This window comes from Rutilus rutilus (assembly GCF_951802725.1).
Source record: "Rutilus rutilus genome assembly, chromosome: 1".
Taxonomy (NCBI): domain Eukaryota; kingdom Metazoa; phylum Chordata; class Actinopteri; order Cypriniformes; family Leuciscidae; genus Rutilus; species Rutilus rutilus.
Window position 1 is genome coordinate 12,279,605 of NC_140209.1, and position 18,735 is coordinate 12,298,339.

The 18,735-nt window shown below is 40.6% G+C and overlaps 1 protein-coding gene and 1 long non-coding RNA gene across 2 annotated transcripts in view; both read right to left on the reverse strand.

The window, feature by feature from the left end:
* The window catches only part of LOC311287692 (uncharacterized protein), a 412,610-nt gene that overhangs the window by 237,586 nt on the left and 156,289 nt on the right, over window positions 1–18,735 (reverse strand). The window lies entirely within an intron of this gene.
* LOC311286781 lies at window positions 10,428–11,183 on the reverse strand. Its single transcript, XR_014626644.1, has 3 exons — window positions 11,123–11,183; window positions 10,905–10,973; window positions 10,428–10,781 (listed from the first exon to the last, which is right to left on the reverse strand). It is a non-coding gene; the product is annotated as an uncharacterized lncRNA (long non-coding RNA).

Here is an 18,735-nt window from a genome sequence, read left to right on the forward strand (position 1 = left end):
ATGGATTGTAGGGCGATAGAAGTTCCGTTAAATACCCAGGAGCTAAACCATTTAGGGCTTTATAGGTCAGTAGTAATACTTTGTACTGTAATTGATACGGAACTTAATAGGTAACCAGTGTAGAGATGATAGAATTGGTGTTATATGATCATATTTTCTTGATCTAGTAAGAACTCTAGCGGCTGCATTTTGGACTAACTGTAGCTTGTTTATTGAGGATGCAGGACAACCAGCTAATAAAGCATTACAGTAATCTAGTCTCGAGGTCATGAATGCATGAACTAACTTTTCTGCATCAGAAACTGATAACTGATAGCATGTTACGTAGCTTAGCAATGTTTCTAAGGTGGAAAAAGGCTGTTCTTGTAACATAATATGAAATATGATTTTCGAAAGACAAGTTGCGGTCTAGTATAACACCCAGGTCTTTTACTGTAGTGGATAAAGTAACAGGACATCCTTCTAAATTAAAGTTGTATTGTAAGAGGTTTTGTGGGCAGTTATTTGGACCAATAAGTAATACCTCCGTTTTATCTGAATTTAATAGCAGAAAATCACACGTCATCCAGTATTTTATATCTTTAACACACTCTGACAATTTAGATAATTTATTGTTTTCATCTGGTCGTGATGAAATATATAATTGAGTGTCATCAGAATAACAGTGGAAATTAATTCCAAGTTTTCTTATAATATTACCAAGTGGCAGCATATATATTGAGAATAGCAGAGGGCCTAACACAGATCCTTGCGGGACTCCATAGTTTACTGACGTTATCTTCCCCATTTAAACAGACAAAATTGTAGCGGTCTGATAAGTACGATCTAAACCAGCTTAAACGGATAGTTCACTCAAAAATGCAAAATCTGTGATTTACTCTCCCTCAAGTTGTTCCAAACCTGTATGACTTTCTTTCTTCTGCTATACACAAAAGAAGATATTTTAAAGAAGGTCGGTAATTAAACAGTTGCTGGTCCCCGTTGACTTCCATAGTATTTTTTTTTCCTACTATGGAAGTCAGTGGGGTCCATCAGACATTTGGTTACCGACTTTCTTCAAAATATCTTCTTTTGTGTTCAGCAGAAGAAAGAAAGTCATACAGGTTTGGAACAACTTGAGGGAGAGTAAATGATCACAGAATTTTCATTTTTGGGTGAACTATCCCTTTAATGCCTGTCCATGAACACCAGTGTAGTTTTGTAGCCGATCTAAGAGTATTTTGTGATCTATAGTGTCGAACGCAGCGTTAAGATCGAGTAAAACTAGTATTGAGATCCAGCCTTGGTCAGAAGCTAGAAGAAAATCATTTGTAATTTTAACGAGCGCAGTTTCAGTGCTATGGTGCGGCCTGAATCCTGACTGAAATTTTTCATAGATGTCATTTTCTTGCAAGAAAGAGCACAATTGTGTGGACACAACTTTTTCTAGTATTTTAGACATAAATGGAAGATTTGAAATGGGTCTGTAATTTGCTAGGTTATTATGATCTAATTGTGGTTTCTTAATGAGAGGTTTTATAACTGCCAATATTCTTGGAACATGACCTAAAGATAAAGACGAGTTAATAATATTGAGAATTATGAAAACACCGCATGGCGGTAATTGATGCAATTGATGGAGACTGTTGCAAAATAGGAACTGTCATCTTATGATGATGTACCATGCCATGCCATGCCCTAACCATAACCATAACATAACCATAGTCCTAACTATAACCATAGCATAACCATAGCCACTAACCTAAGAGAGATCAGCTTTTACAGGACAGAGAAACATGTTGTTCAGTGTGAGAAGTGTATATTGTTCTCCACACTTCTGCTCTGAACGCTTCAGACTGAACACAATGAACAGACTCTACTTTTGCACACGAGAGCATTACTGTTAGTTTCACTTCCTTATTTTAGAATTTCCTGGATGCAGTTCAATTCTATAAATAAAATCATTATATTGTTAGTAATAAAACTGATTTGCTACTGAAACGTTTTCCACTATCCATGACTCCTCAATTCTTAAACAGTTTTTAAAGTATTTTAAAGTAATTATTAGCATCAGCTCCAGTTTGGTGAAACAGAAAGTATTTGCACATTAGCGACTCTAAAGCAGATATCATGTCTTCTGGAAGAGTTTCTACACATGGATCATAATGTTCTGCTTTACTCTCTCCAGTCATGAGTCAAATATATCAGATCCAGACTCCTTCATTAAAGGTGCTCTAAGTGGAGGCTAGCTAGACCCTCCATCCTCCTCATCCGCACACTAACCCCTCATTATGATTACTGTATGCTAATATAGGCCTCTGTAGCAGCGCATTCATTCAGTTACTTTTGAAAGTACAAAAAATAAGGTGTCAGTTTATTTCTTTAACTTTAACTTTGCCAGCTATAAAAAAAATCTAGCATTTCCTCATGTTTTACCCTCCCTGTCTCTCTCTTGAAACCAACACGGAAGTGAATTAAACAGCAATTCATCAACTGGCCGCTTGAGGCTGGCTGCAAAAGTGAGTCAAATCTGCATCTCCCCCATGTTAAAATGCTCAACTTTACAGCAGAAAAAAACATGTTTACAGTCTGGAGCAAAAAGTGGCTTTGGTCTATTCACCTTATTTTTGAACGCGGAAGTAAATATGGGTCCAGTATCCGGTTTTTGTGCGGCACTTCCGTTTCCTCGCTTCCCTGGGCTAACTAACGATATCAATCGCAAAGGATTATGCAGAATTGACAGAAAAATGTTACACATAACGTAGCAGATGAATACAACAAATAACTAAAGCCCCGCCTCACCCAGTTCGGGTACCGGACCTGGTTGAAAACACTCATGTATCTAGCTGGCAGAGTGCTAAAACTTCGCACTTCGCCGGCGCCTTCAGCACCGCCCTAAACACGGTCGAGCCAGCGCTGGACTAATATATATAAGGAGGTATTTTGTGATGTTAAATGTATTAATAATGCCATCAGAATGCAACCAAAGCACAGGATAGCAATAAGTAGATGGATATAAATAATTGTAAATCAGACAAAATAAACGCCATGATCATGCCATTATGACTAGATTATTCTACTGTATACAGGGGTTACTATAATGATTTTGTTTCTCCTCAGAGTTTTTATTGAAACTTTTAGCCCAGCCACTTTTCTGGTTTCGGGTGGTCTTCTGTAGGTCTTGTGTTCACGAAATGAAAAGAACAAACATGTACGGTCGTTTCGGTGGTTTCTTCAAATGTAAAGCTTTTAACCACAGGCGAAGGGATTCCTCAGGCCGGCGACACACTGGCTGCGTGGCGTGTCCGTTTTTATTTCGGCTCACATGTTAACAGGTTAGAGCTTGCACACTGCCTGCGTGACGCGCGTCTCAGGCTTGTGCCGCGCGGAAAACTCGTGCATGCTAGAAATAGAATCGACGCCTATTTTTCACGCGACACGCAAGCGTTTTGGAAGCGTTTCCAGGCAAAATAGAATAGGAAAATATATTTGTATGTCATTGTGAGATGAATACATATTAATAAATGACATTTTGATGTTTGAAAGTTTAGGTTTTGACAAATGCAGATATAAATGCAATTATAAAAAAAAAATATTATTTTGATTTTCTAATATTGCACCTGTCAATACAGAGCAAATATTCTGTAGCCTATTTTGCCATCAATACTGCCGACGTTGTCTTTGCTGCTATATATTTATGTTTAACATATAGGCCTTCCACAACTCTCTCCCCATATGTCGAATATATCACCAATGCAATGAGGCTTATCATAATGTCACCTAGCAGCAGAAGCGCCGCGTCAGACAAGTTTCTGGTGTGCAAAGACATAGAAAACACCACGCAGCCAGTGTGTCGCCAGTTGTAGGGCGTCTGATGATTAAATCACTCATGCTCCAAGTAAATCTTTCTTTTGTAGCAGTTATATGACAACCTCTAACTGCACAAACAATCCCTGTCTTCCTCGAAGCCATAACGATGAGTTAGTTGTTATGAATATTTGTTTGATAAATGCTACGGTGAAAAGTGAGTTAGCTCGCCAGTGACCGGAAGTGCCTTACCGGAAGTCTCGCACAAAATACCGTCAACTGGCTGCGTCCGTATTTCCGTTAAAAATAAGGTGGATACAGCTAATTTAATTTCCTTCATGACAACTGTGAGGGGGGTGATTTTTTTTTTTTTTAACTCATCCATTTAAATTTATATTAAGCCTTAAATTTCTGCATAATTAAGGGTGTGTCCACATTTGAGTGACAGGTGGATTCCCGCTGCTGTGGTCATTAGTCATCATTAGCCGTTTGTCTGCTGTCTGTTAGCCGTCACGTTACCTCAGCTCATTGTCCGACTGTAAAAATAAATAAATTCGGGAGTGACGCGCTGCCAAGATGGCTACGGAAACCTACGGGTGACGTCACACACACTACACACATATTTTTTTTACAGTCTGTGGTGCCAATTTGCACGCTTTAGGTATAAAGTTGTACCTTTTGAAAAAAATACTTTGTTTCTGAGAGTGATTAACATTGTCTTGATCAGAGTCAGAGTTGATATCTTCATGATCTCCATCATCCATATATATCTCATCATTATGGTGATTATGGAGACTATAACAGAAGTAAGTGCTGTTTCTCATCCAGAGGTGGACAGTAACAGTTTACTTGAGTATCGTACTTAAGTACACTTTTTGAGTATCTGTACTTTACGTCTTGAGTATTTTTTTTTTTCTGGAAACTTGTTACTTTAACTTCACTACATTTGAAAGACAAATATCACACTTTTTACTCTACAATTCTGTCAAGGTCCTTGAATAGAAATTAGTTATGTTAGTCAGGGCATAATTTTTTCATCTCTAAAATGTGATTGGATTTTTGCGGGTGACAGACAGCCTCTCAGTGATCACTCTTAAGCTGTGTCCCAATGTGAAGGCTTCAATGATGCAGCCTATGCATCCTTCGAAGGACGCACCATGTAGCCTTCGTAGGATTTCCTAATTGCGCAACCAGGTGTTTCTGATCACCACTCCTGGCGCCAAGCAACAGTGCAAGAAGACTGCTGCCATTCTGATAATTCATTTGATATAGCCTAATTGAGTAAACAGCTATGGAGCCAGAATTGGCTATTGTCTTTTTTATGTTTTATATTTTACTGGAGGACATGGTGAGGATGTTTCAGCCCCGGCGCTGCCGGATCATGTATTTTCGGTTTAGAGATTGAGCCACTGGAGTCACTTGGACTATATTAACAATAATTAAAAATATCTTAATTTGTGTTCCGAAGATGAACGGAGGTCTTACGCGGTTGGAACAACATGAGGGTGAGTAATTACTGACAGAATTTTCATTTTTGGGTGAACTAACCCTTTAAATAAACTAATCGAATATTCAAAAATCATGACTCATCCCTGCATGTAATCTCGTTTTCCCCCAAAAATCTTCACTTACGGCTTCGATTTTCGAAGGGGATTATAAACGTTAAAAGCTTGGTTCTCTTTTAATTAGGCTTATTATATTCACATTATTTACTGTGGTAAAGTAGAAAAACGTTGTAGGACAGATAGCCTACATTTTTACTTGCACGTCAGATTCATTTCAACACAATTTTGGCTTGTTATTAGACACGTTTCACACGCGCGGGTGATTTTTAGTTTCGCTCTCACTGGCAGTGCAATTTCAAACATAGCTTAAATGCCTTGCCCTTGTGGAAGATTAAATTCACTTTTCATACCTTTTACAACAAGTAGAAAACATAAAGATATCAGAAAATAGATCGATGGTCTCTTTCCTCCTCGTGTCCCACATCCCTCTCAAAGCGCAGAGCGGTATGGCTTCATATGGAATCACGCGTCTTTGTGTGGAAGTATTAAACGAAAGTTTTTTTTTATAGATTTAACTTTTCTTTGCTTTCAATGCTTTACAGGCTTTGTGTTGCTTCTTTGACAGAATTGCTCAAATAAAGAATTTTTTGCTCGAATAAACGCTAAATTTTTTTATTTCAATTTTCAAAACAACCCCCCAACCACCGCAGGTAGTTGGTCCATTACCACCGCAGTGGTAAAAAAACTGCCACCGTCACAGCCCTATAATCTGAAAGTAAAACAGATATATTTTAAAAAACATTTTATAATTAAATATTGCAATACTTTGCGCTACTGTATCAATATAATTGCGTGCGCAAAAAATCGCGATACTGAACAGAATCGATTTTTTTCCCCCACCACTACTGTAGGTGCATTCAGAATCAGATGTAGTGCTTTTATTAACGTCAAAGTACATGCAGCATCAAGTTTGAGAGTTAGGGAACATTCTGCCAACACCGGTCTGAAAAAATAATATATTTTTCCCTGCTTGTGTTTGCAGGTTCATTCTGAGTGTCAACCCTGATGGCACCAAACACCAAAGGCACAAATCAGATGGAAATCTGGAAAGGTCCAAAGAAAAGCATCAGCCTGGAACCCTCAGTGTTTCTCATCAGAGACCTTGTCAACTTTGACAAAATTACTAAAATGTAACAACACAAACTGACTTTTGACTGTATTTTATTGTTTTAAGGCCTGTTTTGCTTTTCAGTGTGTGTACGTTTTTGCCATGCTACAGATACAAATGGTCACCAGGAGATTAATTCTATGGACTTTGGAGATGTTGCCTTTTTTTTCTTCAGCTACTGTAGTGGCTCCTAAAGGTCAAGATTTGTAATTTGTACTTCTAAAACAAAATGTTCGGCGATTAACAAGAATATTATAAGGACAAATGTTTGTGAGTTATTGTGATTTTTGGAGGGATGGGGTAAACATACATAAAAAAAAAATAAAAAAAAATAAACTCAATACTAATAGTAAATGAAAATACAGTAATAATACTGTAAATGCAAGTACAGTAAATGATACAGTATACTGTAAGTGAAAATACAGTAATAATACTGTAAATGCAAGTAGATTAAATGGTACAGTATACTGTAAGTGAAAATACAGTAATAATACTGTAAACATTTTACAGTAAATTACTGGCATCCAGCTGCGAGTAAGTTACTGTAAAATTTACAGCAACCTCTTTACAGTGTATCCTTCCTTTCAGGGGGAAACGAAGGGTGCATTTGGCGTCGCTTTTGAATCAGGGTAGCCTTCGTCGCGGTGCGATGACGCAACCGGCCTTCGAATACGGTCTTCCAAGGATGTAGAACTGAATTGGGACAGCCTTCATCGCACCGCGGTGACGCAAACGGCCTTCAAATGCGACCTTCCAAGGATGCAGCCTTGACATTGGGACACAGCTATGGTGTCCAAATGTTCAGCGTTTCCTTGTATCTCAGAGGGTGGTAATGGACTCTATTGTCTAGTGTTTAGTGCTGTTATCATTAAGAATGTCCTAGGTCAGTCTTTTTTTGTCTTTATTTTTTATTTTTTTTATTGAAAATAAGTAATATTTTTTTCCTCAAATAGCTTTGTAGTTACTGCTAAACATACGGGTTTTAAAATAGAGGAGGCACACAAAAGTTTACCGGACGGCTGTTTTAACTACTTTAAAATGGCTTTTTTAGTCACTTATTTACCTGAATATTTATAGAAAACGACACATCAAGACAATATAAATATAAGTTCACTCAGCTAGTCCTATCACTTGAAGCAGAAAATCCATCCTTCTGTCCTTTTAAATGTCCGTGTTAAAAGAGCACTTTCAGTCGTTTAGTGAAGCTGATTGCTGTAGCTTATATCCGACTTAGGCATGGGGTCAGAGATGAGGAACGATCCCAGCTTTATCCCTCTCTACTTCCAGCACTGTACCTTTCAGAGTTTAGAAGCAACATCCAACCAAATCATGGAAACCTAAGGCCTTCTTCTCAGTCACCAGAACAGAGGTAGAAATTCCTATAACTGGGATGAAATCCCGACTCCAGAAGCTCATACCATCTTAAAGCTGTAGATGACCAGATCGTTTCAACATCATTGGTGTGCATAAGGTACGAGGTCAGTGTAATGGTCATCATAATGAACCCTTCGCTAGTTTCACTTCAGATTACTATCTCAACAGCCGTTTATGAGCACTAATTATTCATATTACACATTTAATTTTGTATAAACTAAAAAAAAAATATGACTTTAATAATGGTGAGGCTGAAATGGAGAAACAACCAGTGTCTTTATACATTTTTATTCTTGCAAGAGGGTCGTTCTGACACACAGAGAGTGTTTTGCAGTCAGAGAAGACAGAAAGGAAGTCGCACTCAGACAGCTAATGGTCACACATCTCTCTTCAGTGGATGTGTGTGGACTAACTGTTGATCAGATTAAACTACTCCTTACATGCACTCAGATATCTGCAGCTGTGTGAACTTACACACAAAGAAAAGCTGCAGATAGATTGTTCAAGCTGAGCCCCATATGTTTCACAAGAAAACCAGACAACTAGTTTCATTTCCTTTATGTTAGACAAAAACATAACACAGCCAACACAACTTAGGCATTCAAAATCTCTATTGAGAATTGAACAACATGGAAAGCTCAAAAAGCAAACATAAAAGCTTCATGGCTTTCAGAACTAAAATTATTCCTGATTCAAGCAGAATCAGCAGAAAATAAAAATGGGCAATAACAATGAGATCGATAAAATGAGAAATGTGTTTAATCAATCATTACATGAAGCAAATGGCCTACAAATATTAAGTAAAAGTGAATGAGACAGATCTCTCTCTTTACTGACTTTAATTAACACTGAAATATTTTAATCAATTAAAGACAATCCAAGCCGGCAGAAAATAAAAATGAACAATATTAATAAGCTCTTGATAAAATACGTAATGAGATCAAAATCATGTCCTGTGAGATGTGAGAGGCTTTCAGTGTCTACCTGTGATTGTACAGTGAAACTGAAGTGCAGATGTAGCCCTCAGTGTTTATCAGTGATGCGCGGGTCAATGTATAAACAACCCGCACCCGACCGACGTTTCCAACTAACCCACCCGCAACTCGGACCGCAAAAAAAAGAAAAGAAAATATTGTACCCGACTCGCTTCCTGACCCGCATTTTTTAAAAGTAGTAAATGCTCATCGTAGCGTCATTGGGCCATAGACGTAGGAACTAGGGGTGCGGGGGGGTGTGGCCTCCCCCCCCTCCCATACGACCCCCATCAGCCTCCGTGGCCTATAATATCCATTAATCCAGCCTGTGGAGGAGAGAAATGTTTCAGGCCCTGACGTGGTGCGCTCAGAGGTGCGGCGGCGAGAGCAGGCAGTTCTTGAGGCGGCCCATCATTTTCCTTTTCAGCTGTCTGGATGCATATTATTGATAAATGCGATGTTTATGTTTCGACCCTGCTTGAAGAATTCATCAGCAGGTCAACTGAGAGAAGGCCCACTTTTGGAAAAGTGTGAAAGCCCTTAGGAGCGCAAACTGTTCTTTTTCTGAATGCTGTATGATATAGCCTTAGCCTGGCTAACGTCAGACCAAGTCTCATCATTCGTGTGCATTTTCTCGTATTTGAGGCGTGGTTTACGAATGCCCAGAGCCGTTTATTGGGCGCTATGAATATCTATCAAATGCTCCTGTATGTAGCTCATAGCCAATCGCTTCAATTATACCAGATGACGTATGTAGAGTGACAGAAATTCAACGAGGAAAAAGACGATGGGTCAAAGATTTATTTGTACACGATGGCGTTTAGCGAATATTACCGTTTGTGCAAGATAAACATGAGGGTAGAAGGTAACGTCGAGTCTGATGCCATGTTGGATCTATAGATATAAACAAACTGCTTCGGTGTCGTCATCGTCTTGCTGCTCCCTCCCCGTTCTGTGATTGGTTCCCTTTTTCAGGGGAAAATCTGGTCCATGGTGTCCAGACTGCCTAGCAGCGTGAATAAAATCGCGCTGCGAGCAAGGCAGTATGGGGAAACCCAGGCTAATATAGCCTAGTGTTATGTAATAAAGCCTTTGATTTATTCATTTATTTCGTTTCATTTTCTTAACAATTAAGATGCTGCATGACGTGTTTATCCAGTCTAATCGAAGTGTGCGTCTCTCCCCCGACTTTCCCAACAAAAATCCCGCCCCCTCTCAGAAAATACATAAAACTGACATTACTGAGCTATATGCGTTTAAAAGTAGCATATTAAAATGGTACAATGGCATTGCTCAGTTCAACGTGTTGGGAAATCGGGCATTTTGTCCCGCGTCAGCATTTATTCAAAAGTTAATAACGCTCAACATTCAAAAGGTAAATAAGGATTTCCCACTTGTATTAGTAGGCTTAGGCTATTTCACCACGTGGATGCCCAATTGAAGCTCTCACAAGCACAAAATACAGGCATAGAATATGTTAATAAAGTCTTTATTAACGCATTTTAGACAAACAAAAAAAGGTAGGCTAGTACTATATAAATTACAAAGGTTTAATTGGCATCTTTATTTCAAACGACCCGACCGACCACGACCCGAATATCATTAAAAATATTTTTGGATGACTCGTAACCGCGAGTAACCGCTCATTTTGGATCAACCCGCGCATCACTGGTGTTTATCAACAGTTTAAAATATACAGATAAATATTGTATTTTTTAAATATTCACAATAAATCTCATTCATATTCACAGGACATTCAACAAATATCTGCTCATTCACACACAAATATAAAATTCCTCCAAACCCCAGAGAGATGAAATCTTCCCGTCTGCTCCTGATATGATGAGCTCATGATCTGTATCATTAATGTTTATTTGTGAAGGTCTTGTTCTTGTTCACAGAGGCGTAAAGTTCATCCTGCGGTTGATCTTCTCTTCCTCTGATGGCAGCATAAGTCACTGTATCATCATGATCCTGAAAGAACAGCACAGATTCTGTCCATCAATGTTTGAACCCCAGCGATTATTATTATTATTATTATTAGAGCATGAGCTTGATTTATCTGAGAGTCAAACTCATGTGCTGGTATCTACTCACATTGAGTGATTTTACTGGCTTTGTATGGGAAGAAGTGACCTCAGAATAAGTCACATCATCTGTCTGCTTCTAAACATCAATGCAAACGTGCAGAGAGTCAAGTTTAACACACAGAACAGACATATCTCTCACTATAATATGTAGAATAACACAAAAGCTTTTAAATCACATTATTGAACAGACAGTGAACGTAATGTTTGATGATTTAGTGGACTCACATTGGCTCTTGCTGCAGGAGGAATGGACATGTTGATCGTCTCATTCGTCCCTTTATGATCATTCTCATCTTTAACCTTCAGAACAAACAGTTAAACTGCATGAATGACACTTTATTGAGCTTTAAAGACATTAATCAAATCTAAATCACTGCATTACTGAACTCACCGGGGGGGAGGGGGAGGGTGGGGTGTGTGCATCTGAGACGCATCTCTCTGTAGGCAAGGGCGTGGTTAGCTGGTGCCCTCTGACGTCAGAGGGCACCACAACTTTCAATAAGAAAATTCAACTGCAGTAGCCACTGTTCAACCTTTTATGGTTTTTACTATATGGTTTTTATACCATATTTTGTAGAATTAAAACACTTTAAACACAAATGTCAAACAAATTACTTGAATCAATGAACAGCATTAATAAAGCCCCAGTCTTACAGATCATTAACTAAAAAAAGTTGCTTTAGGGTTTAGTTATAGTCAGGTCCGAATCTTCAAGATTGTGTAACCCTGTAGGCATTTTTGAGGAAAAGTTGTTATACCACATTTTTAGAAAGTTCAATGTCTCCTGAATAAGGATCCACCGTATAACATTGAAATAAGGGTCCCATTTTCTTGTAATTGTTATTGAAACAATAGGTGCATTATTCACAGCCGAAACACTATAGGTGGATAGGGTAACATTTTTAAGTCATAGATATCACCATAAAACCTTTCCAGTTTTTCACTTACATAGAGACAGACATTTTTTGTATTACAAGTTTTCTGAAATGTCATGTTTACAAATGCAAATGAGGCATACCAGTATATATATATATATATATATATATATATATATATATATATATATATATATATATATATATAATTCAAGGGGCAGGCATACCAGTACGCGGTTCTCCCTTTCGGACTAGCCCTGTCTCCTCGCGTCTTCACGAAGGTTGCCGAGGCAGCCCTTGTTCCTCTCGAAGACTGGCTGATCCTAGCTCACTCTCGAGACAAGGTTTGCGAACACAGGGACCTAGTGCTCCGGCACCTAGCTTGTCTGGGCCTTCGGGTCAACTGGGAGAAGAGCAAACTCTGCTCCGTGCAGAGGATCTCTTTTCTCGGTATGGAAATCGACTCGGTCGCCATGTGCGCGCAGCTTACGAGCGAGCGCGCGCAGTCACTGCTAACTTGCCTTCGTCAGTTCGAGGGCAAGAGTGCGGTTCCACTGAAACTATTTCAGAGGCTCCTGGGGCATATGGCATCCGCAGCCGCAGTAACGTCGCTCGGTTTGCTTCATATGAGACCGCTTCGCGATCAAGTCCCGAGGTGGGCATGGCAACACGGCACGCTCCGAGTCCCAGTGACTGTCAGACCTTCACCCCGTGGACGAACCTCAGTTTTCTATGGGCTGGAGTGCCCATAGAACGAGTTTCCTGGCATGTTGTTATATCAACAGATGCCTCCACAATGGGATGGGGCGCCATGTGCAATGGACATGCTGCCGCGGGCTCCTGGACAAGACCCCAGCGCCTTTGGCATGTCAGTTGCCTCGAGTTGCAGGCTGTACGTCTCGCCCTGCACCGCTTCTGTGCGTTGCTCAGGGGTCAGCACGTATTAGTCCGATCAGACAATACCGCCACAGTAGCGTACATCAACCGACAATGTGGTCTGCGCTCCCGTCGTATGTCGCAACTCGCCCGCCACCTCCTCATATGGAGTCAGAAGCATCTGAGGTCGCTTCGAGCCATTTATATCCCGGGAGACCTGAACCGTGCAGCCAATCTGTCTCGGTTTCGGCCTCTCGCTGGAGAATGGAGACTCCATCCCCAGTCGGTTCAGCTGATTTGGGATCAGTTCGGGGACGCACAAGTAGATCTGTTTGCCTCCCACAACTCGTCCCACTGCGACCTGTTTTATTCTCTGACCGAGGGCACGCTCGGCACGGATGCACTGGCGCACAGCTGGCCGCAGGGCCTACGCAAGTATGCGTTTCCCCCAGTGAGCCTCCTTGCGCAGACCTTGCGCAAGATCAGGGAGGACGAGGAGCAGGTCATTTTGGTTGCCCCGTATTGGCACAACCGCACCTGGTTCCAAGAACTAGTACTCCTCGCGACAGCACCTCCCTGGCCAATTCCTCTGAGAAAGAACCTGCTTTCTCAGGGACGGGGCACCCTATGGCACCCTCGTCCCGATCTTTGAAATCTCCATATGTGGTTCCTGGACGGGACGAGGCAGGTTTGAGTACCCTACCACCAGTGGTGGTGGCTACCATCACTTCCGCTAGAGCATCGTCCACGAGACATGCCTATGCGTTGAAGTGGAACCTCTTCGTCAACTGGAGTTCTTCTAAACTTCAAGAACCCACGAAAGGCCCGATCAGTGTCGTGCTTTCCTTCCTGCAAGAAGGGTTGGAGCAAAGGCTGTCTCCCTCCACCCTGAAAGTGTATGGTGCCGCCATTGTCGCACATCACGATGCAGTTGATGGTAAGTCCATTGGAAAGCACGACCTGATCATCAGTTTCCTGAGAGGAGCGAGGAGACTGAATCCTCCTCGCCCTCCTCTCGTTCCCTCTTGGGACCTCTCAGTGGTTTTAACTGCTCTGCAGAGTGCTCCCTTTGAGCCTCTGCAATCAGTGGAGCTTAAGTTCCTGTCAATGAAGACAGTGCTCCTGGTTGCATTGGCCTCCATCAAGAGGGTAGGGGACCTGCAGGCATTTTCGGTTGACAAAGCGTGCCTGGAATTTGGACCGGCTAACTCTTACGTGATCCTGAGACCCCGGCCTGGATATGTGCCCAAGGTTCCCACCACACCCTTTCGAGACCAGGTGGTGAACCTGCAAGCGCTGCCCTCGGAGGAGGCAGACCCAGCCTTGGCACTGCTCTGTCCAGTACGCACCCTCCATGCTTACGTAGACAGAACGCAGTGTTTCAGGACTTCAGACCAGCTCTTTGTCTGTCATGGTGGGAAGCTGAAGGGAAAGGCTCTCTCCAAGCAAAGGTTGTCTCACTGGATAGTGGACGCCATTGCTTTGTCTTACCAGCAGCAAGGTCGACCATGCCCCCTTGGTGTGACGGCCCACTCCACCCGGAGTGTGGCATCCTCTTGGGCTCTAGCGCATGGCGCCTCGTTAACAGACATCTGTAGAGCTGCAGGCTGGGCGACACCTAACACGGCCTCTGGGCGACCACCCCTGGGTTTGAAATATTTCACCTGCGGCTGGACACCCCAGTGATTCTCAATATGCAGCCCCCTGGGGTCATGTGTATTCCAAGTTCCCCCCTTCGGGCTGGGCATAATTGCATATTTCCACTGATATATGCTTCCCAGTGTACCTTGGTACCTTGGCATAATTCCAGCAGCCATTAAAAACTGTCCCTTTCATGTTAATGTTGTTTTTTTATTGTTTACATGTTTAAATATTCTGAGAATGCATTTTTTTTTTGGCAGCCATTTTGTTTTTATTGTTTATGCCAAAACAGTGAGTTTTACAACTTGTTATACGGCAGAAATGGATTCAGCACCTAAAAATCATATAGAAACAACACTTGAAGTACTTTTCCTCAAAAATGCCTACTGCATCTTATCCAGGGCTATTTATCTATTTTGGGACTCGACTATTGCCCTTTAAAAGCTTTTTACCTGACATCTTTGAAAGAGAAAGACAGTTGCAATAATTAATGCATCCATGGCCAGGATATAATTATAAATGACATGATTTTAAAAGTGACCTATAACATCAACTATACAATACACTTTAATTTATTTACTGCTAATAAAATTATTAAGCCTATTTGGAGAGAGGGTGTTTATATTGTGACAATATGTCAGTCATCGTGTGATAACGAAAATATGACTAGGCCTATACTTGTTCTGAGCAAGTGTTGTCAGTGAACAGGCTGTAAAACTGTTGGCTAAGTTACAGACACTCATGAAAAAGTGATGCTAATTATCTGGGAAACATTCTCTAACAGCAGTCAAGTTGTCACTGTTTGTGTCAAACAAGTTGTGAATTTGTTGTAACATTAAAACAGGAGATCATCATGACTTACTCTGTGCTCAAAGTGATGCTCGGAGTGATTTCCTCTATGGGTGAACGAAACTTTCGGGCAGAATCACGTCAACAATTCCAGGATATGCTTTTTTTCATTGGTTGTTGCGTTAAATCTTACCCAGATACAATAGTGCTATTTTCTGATTGGCTATTGTGTAGCCCCTTTCTTTTTGTTTGATTGGCTGATATAAGTGGCAGGCTCGACTAAGAACTCCAGGGGAGACGCACTTGATTCCCGCCGGTTCCACAGTGAAACTGGCGCGGCCAGAGAAATGTTGGGCGCTGTGGCATATTAAAAATATTATAAATAGTTTTTCTGCGTGAGAAATACAAATGTGTGGCGGGAGTGCCTGACAAAAAATCGAAATGAGTGACTGTCACGCTCAATGCATGACACTTGAGAGCCCTGTGACATTACAGGATTTCTCGGCAGGAATAAACTTCTGTTTGAGAATTTCATATAATCCACATGTTTCTATGACACTTACAATCTTACATGATGTGTTTGTTTGCTCATCTGAACTGTTTTTAATTGTTGTAAAGGAGTAAATCTGAAAACTCACCAGCTCTTTTTCTGCAGATCAGCCAGAGAAGAGCAAGAAGGAGAACAGCGACTGCAGCGACAGAAATCACTATGACTGAAGAAGAGATCGAGCACAGAGTCAGAGACGGACAGGGCAGATTGTGGACAATTAAAGACAAAGACAAAACACTGTGATTATGTAACTGCTGTGATTGTAGTCGAATGATCCTGAGAGTCTGTGCCTGGTGTTGTTGAAAAGGAATTGGGACAATTATATACAAAGACAAAAGCCATCGACAATGGTGACATGCTTCATGCCGCAATGCATGCTGGGAGCCACCCATAGTATAAAACTCATGGCTCCCAGCATGCATTGCGGCATGAAGCATGTCACACCACACAACTCTATATAGTATGATATTAGGCTTTTATTTTAATACTTTTTAAATATATTTTCTCCAACAGCCCAAGCATACACACAGGCCTATATAATGGTGTGTAAAACAAATGTATAATTTATAATCAGATCCATTTTGGATTCCAAGTGATCAAGAGCTTAGAGCATTTCATTCAAACTCATTTCAAGAGTTCACCAGTAGTGGACACTCGTGCAACATTAGCGAGGGATGAGCATAAAAAGTGGACGGCAGCCTTGCCCTGCGTCTCAATGTCCATACTATCTTTCCTAAACAGTGTGTGAGATTAAAATAAGTGTCCCAAAGCATAGTATGTTGAAGAGTGTGCCAGAAGTCTCCGGATGGTCTACTATTTCTGGTGGATTTTGGAAGTGTGGATCCGTACTCACTATAACGGCTAATATTACCCACAACCCATTGGGCTTTGGAGGAGGAACTACAAACACGAGTAAAAAGTGTTTAAAAAAACTACTAAACATGGCGGATATGTGCAACCGATGGTGAGAGGTTTAGATAAAGGTTTGAGTGACTAATCAAAGTTTAACCTGAATAAAACTTTGATAACCTGAAAAAATATTTATTCAATGTTATCCGTGTTATAGTTCATCTGCAATAACCATGTAGACTTTTATAAAGACCCGTTTGGCCATTAACTTTTAAATGCATCATATTTCATCATTAATATGAGGAGAGTCTTGTCATGAAAGACCCGCGTCTGCAGATCAACGTGATTCTGCATTTCTCTCTGATGCGGTAGGAAATTAAATTAAATGTGGAGGATTTTATCTTTCTTTAAGAATCTCAAGCTTACTGATGACAAGAGTCACAAATACCAATAGAACAAAGGCACATAAGAAATCGACCTACTTGAAAAACTTAAAGCACTGAATAATATTATATTGTATAAAGGAATCAAATATACAATACATAGTTTTCACTATAAATTCAACATTCATTCTTATTTATTTTTCAAAAGTGATTCAGTCAAAGGCAGTAAATTACTTTCTTTCTGATGTTTGATTAACATTATTGACACAAATGGCGACAGCAGCTTTATTAGCAGCTTCTGTCACTTTAAGACCTCAGGGTTGGAACTCAAGTGCGCTGTGCAAAACCGTCTCAAGTTCACCTTGGTCTCAAAACGAGCATTTGCAAAATGAATTCTCTCCCGCTGCTTACTGTGCCTGAGCAGTTTAAAATAATTTGTATCTAAACTACAATGCTTAAAAACGCGTTTAAATTATAAACTTACATCATGATGGCGCAGCAAAATTGACATATTTCTACCGGATATATTATCGCCAGCCCTTTAGGCGAATATAGAGTTTGATCAAACACAAAAAGCAATAGCATACAGTACATCCATCAAGTTAATAATCAAACTTACCTAAAATTGGTGGGGTCGATGATGACGCTGTGTCTTTATCTGCTCCAATAGGCCTATATATAATATAGGCTATATTATATTGCCGAATACGCAATTTTGTCCGACAACAAAGCAGTCAGTAGATTAACATCGGTGGACTTGAACTTGAAAAATCGTATTGTTTAAATTACTTAAATTACAATATTTGAAAGTTGAGACTTTGTTTCATATCAACAGTAAGCTGCTCTGAGCTCTCTCTTATATGTCGGCGCGTAGTCACTCAGTGTAACGTTAGTCTTTGCCCCGCGATGTATTTTTCACTGCGTGAGTGAGAACATGATGTGCGTGACTCGTGAGAGCGGCCTGGCTTGTCACACAGTAACTAAACGAGGCGGGTCTTTGCGAACGGTCGCTATATTAATGATAATGATTCCATGATAATGCATGGAATATATGGCAAAAGCGCCACTAAATAACAGGGCTAATTTGTGGGGGGCGTGGTAAGGCTTTGGCAATCAGATGGCTAGTAGTAGTCAATCTGCTCCACAGCCAATCACGGGCCCCCTCCTTGCTCGGACCCCGGGGCTTTAGCCCCGCCTAGCCCTATTGTTAATGCGGCCGTGCCCTCAAGCATTAGAAGTAAAAAATAAGTGAAGTCGGCCATTTTCTCTTCAGTTTCATCTGAGCTGTTGAGGTGAATAGCAGGACAATCTTTCTCCGGTCAGACAGAAACAAAATGTAGGCAGAGATAACTATTTTTCTTTAAGGTCAAATATATATATATATATATATATATACATATATATGAAGAGTTCAGATGCAAAAGCCTCTAAGTGCAATCTGAAATTTTCTTCTAGAATCATAATTTTTATCAAGTTTGTGTATTTAAGTTCAGCAATTTCACTTAAATGGCAATGAAAATTACCTATTAATTGTCATTTAAGTGAAATGACTGAACTTAAATATATGAGCTTGATAAAAATTACCATTCTAGAAGAAAATTTCAGATGGCACTTTTGCTTTTGCATCTGAACTCTTCATATATATATATATATATTAGGCTTGCTACGATAGTCTATTAACCCTTTTCCACCAAGGCAGTGCTGGTGCCGGTTCGGAGCCGGTGCCTACTCGCGAACCAGTTCTTTGTGTTTCGACAGCCAAAGAACCGGTTCTCGGCCAGGAAAATTGGTTCCAAAGCGGCACCAACTCTTTGCTGGACTAGAACCGTTCTTTAACCACGTCATGCTGGAGGCGGGGTTATTGTCGAACTTCTT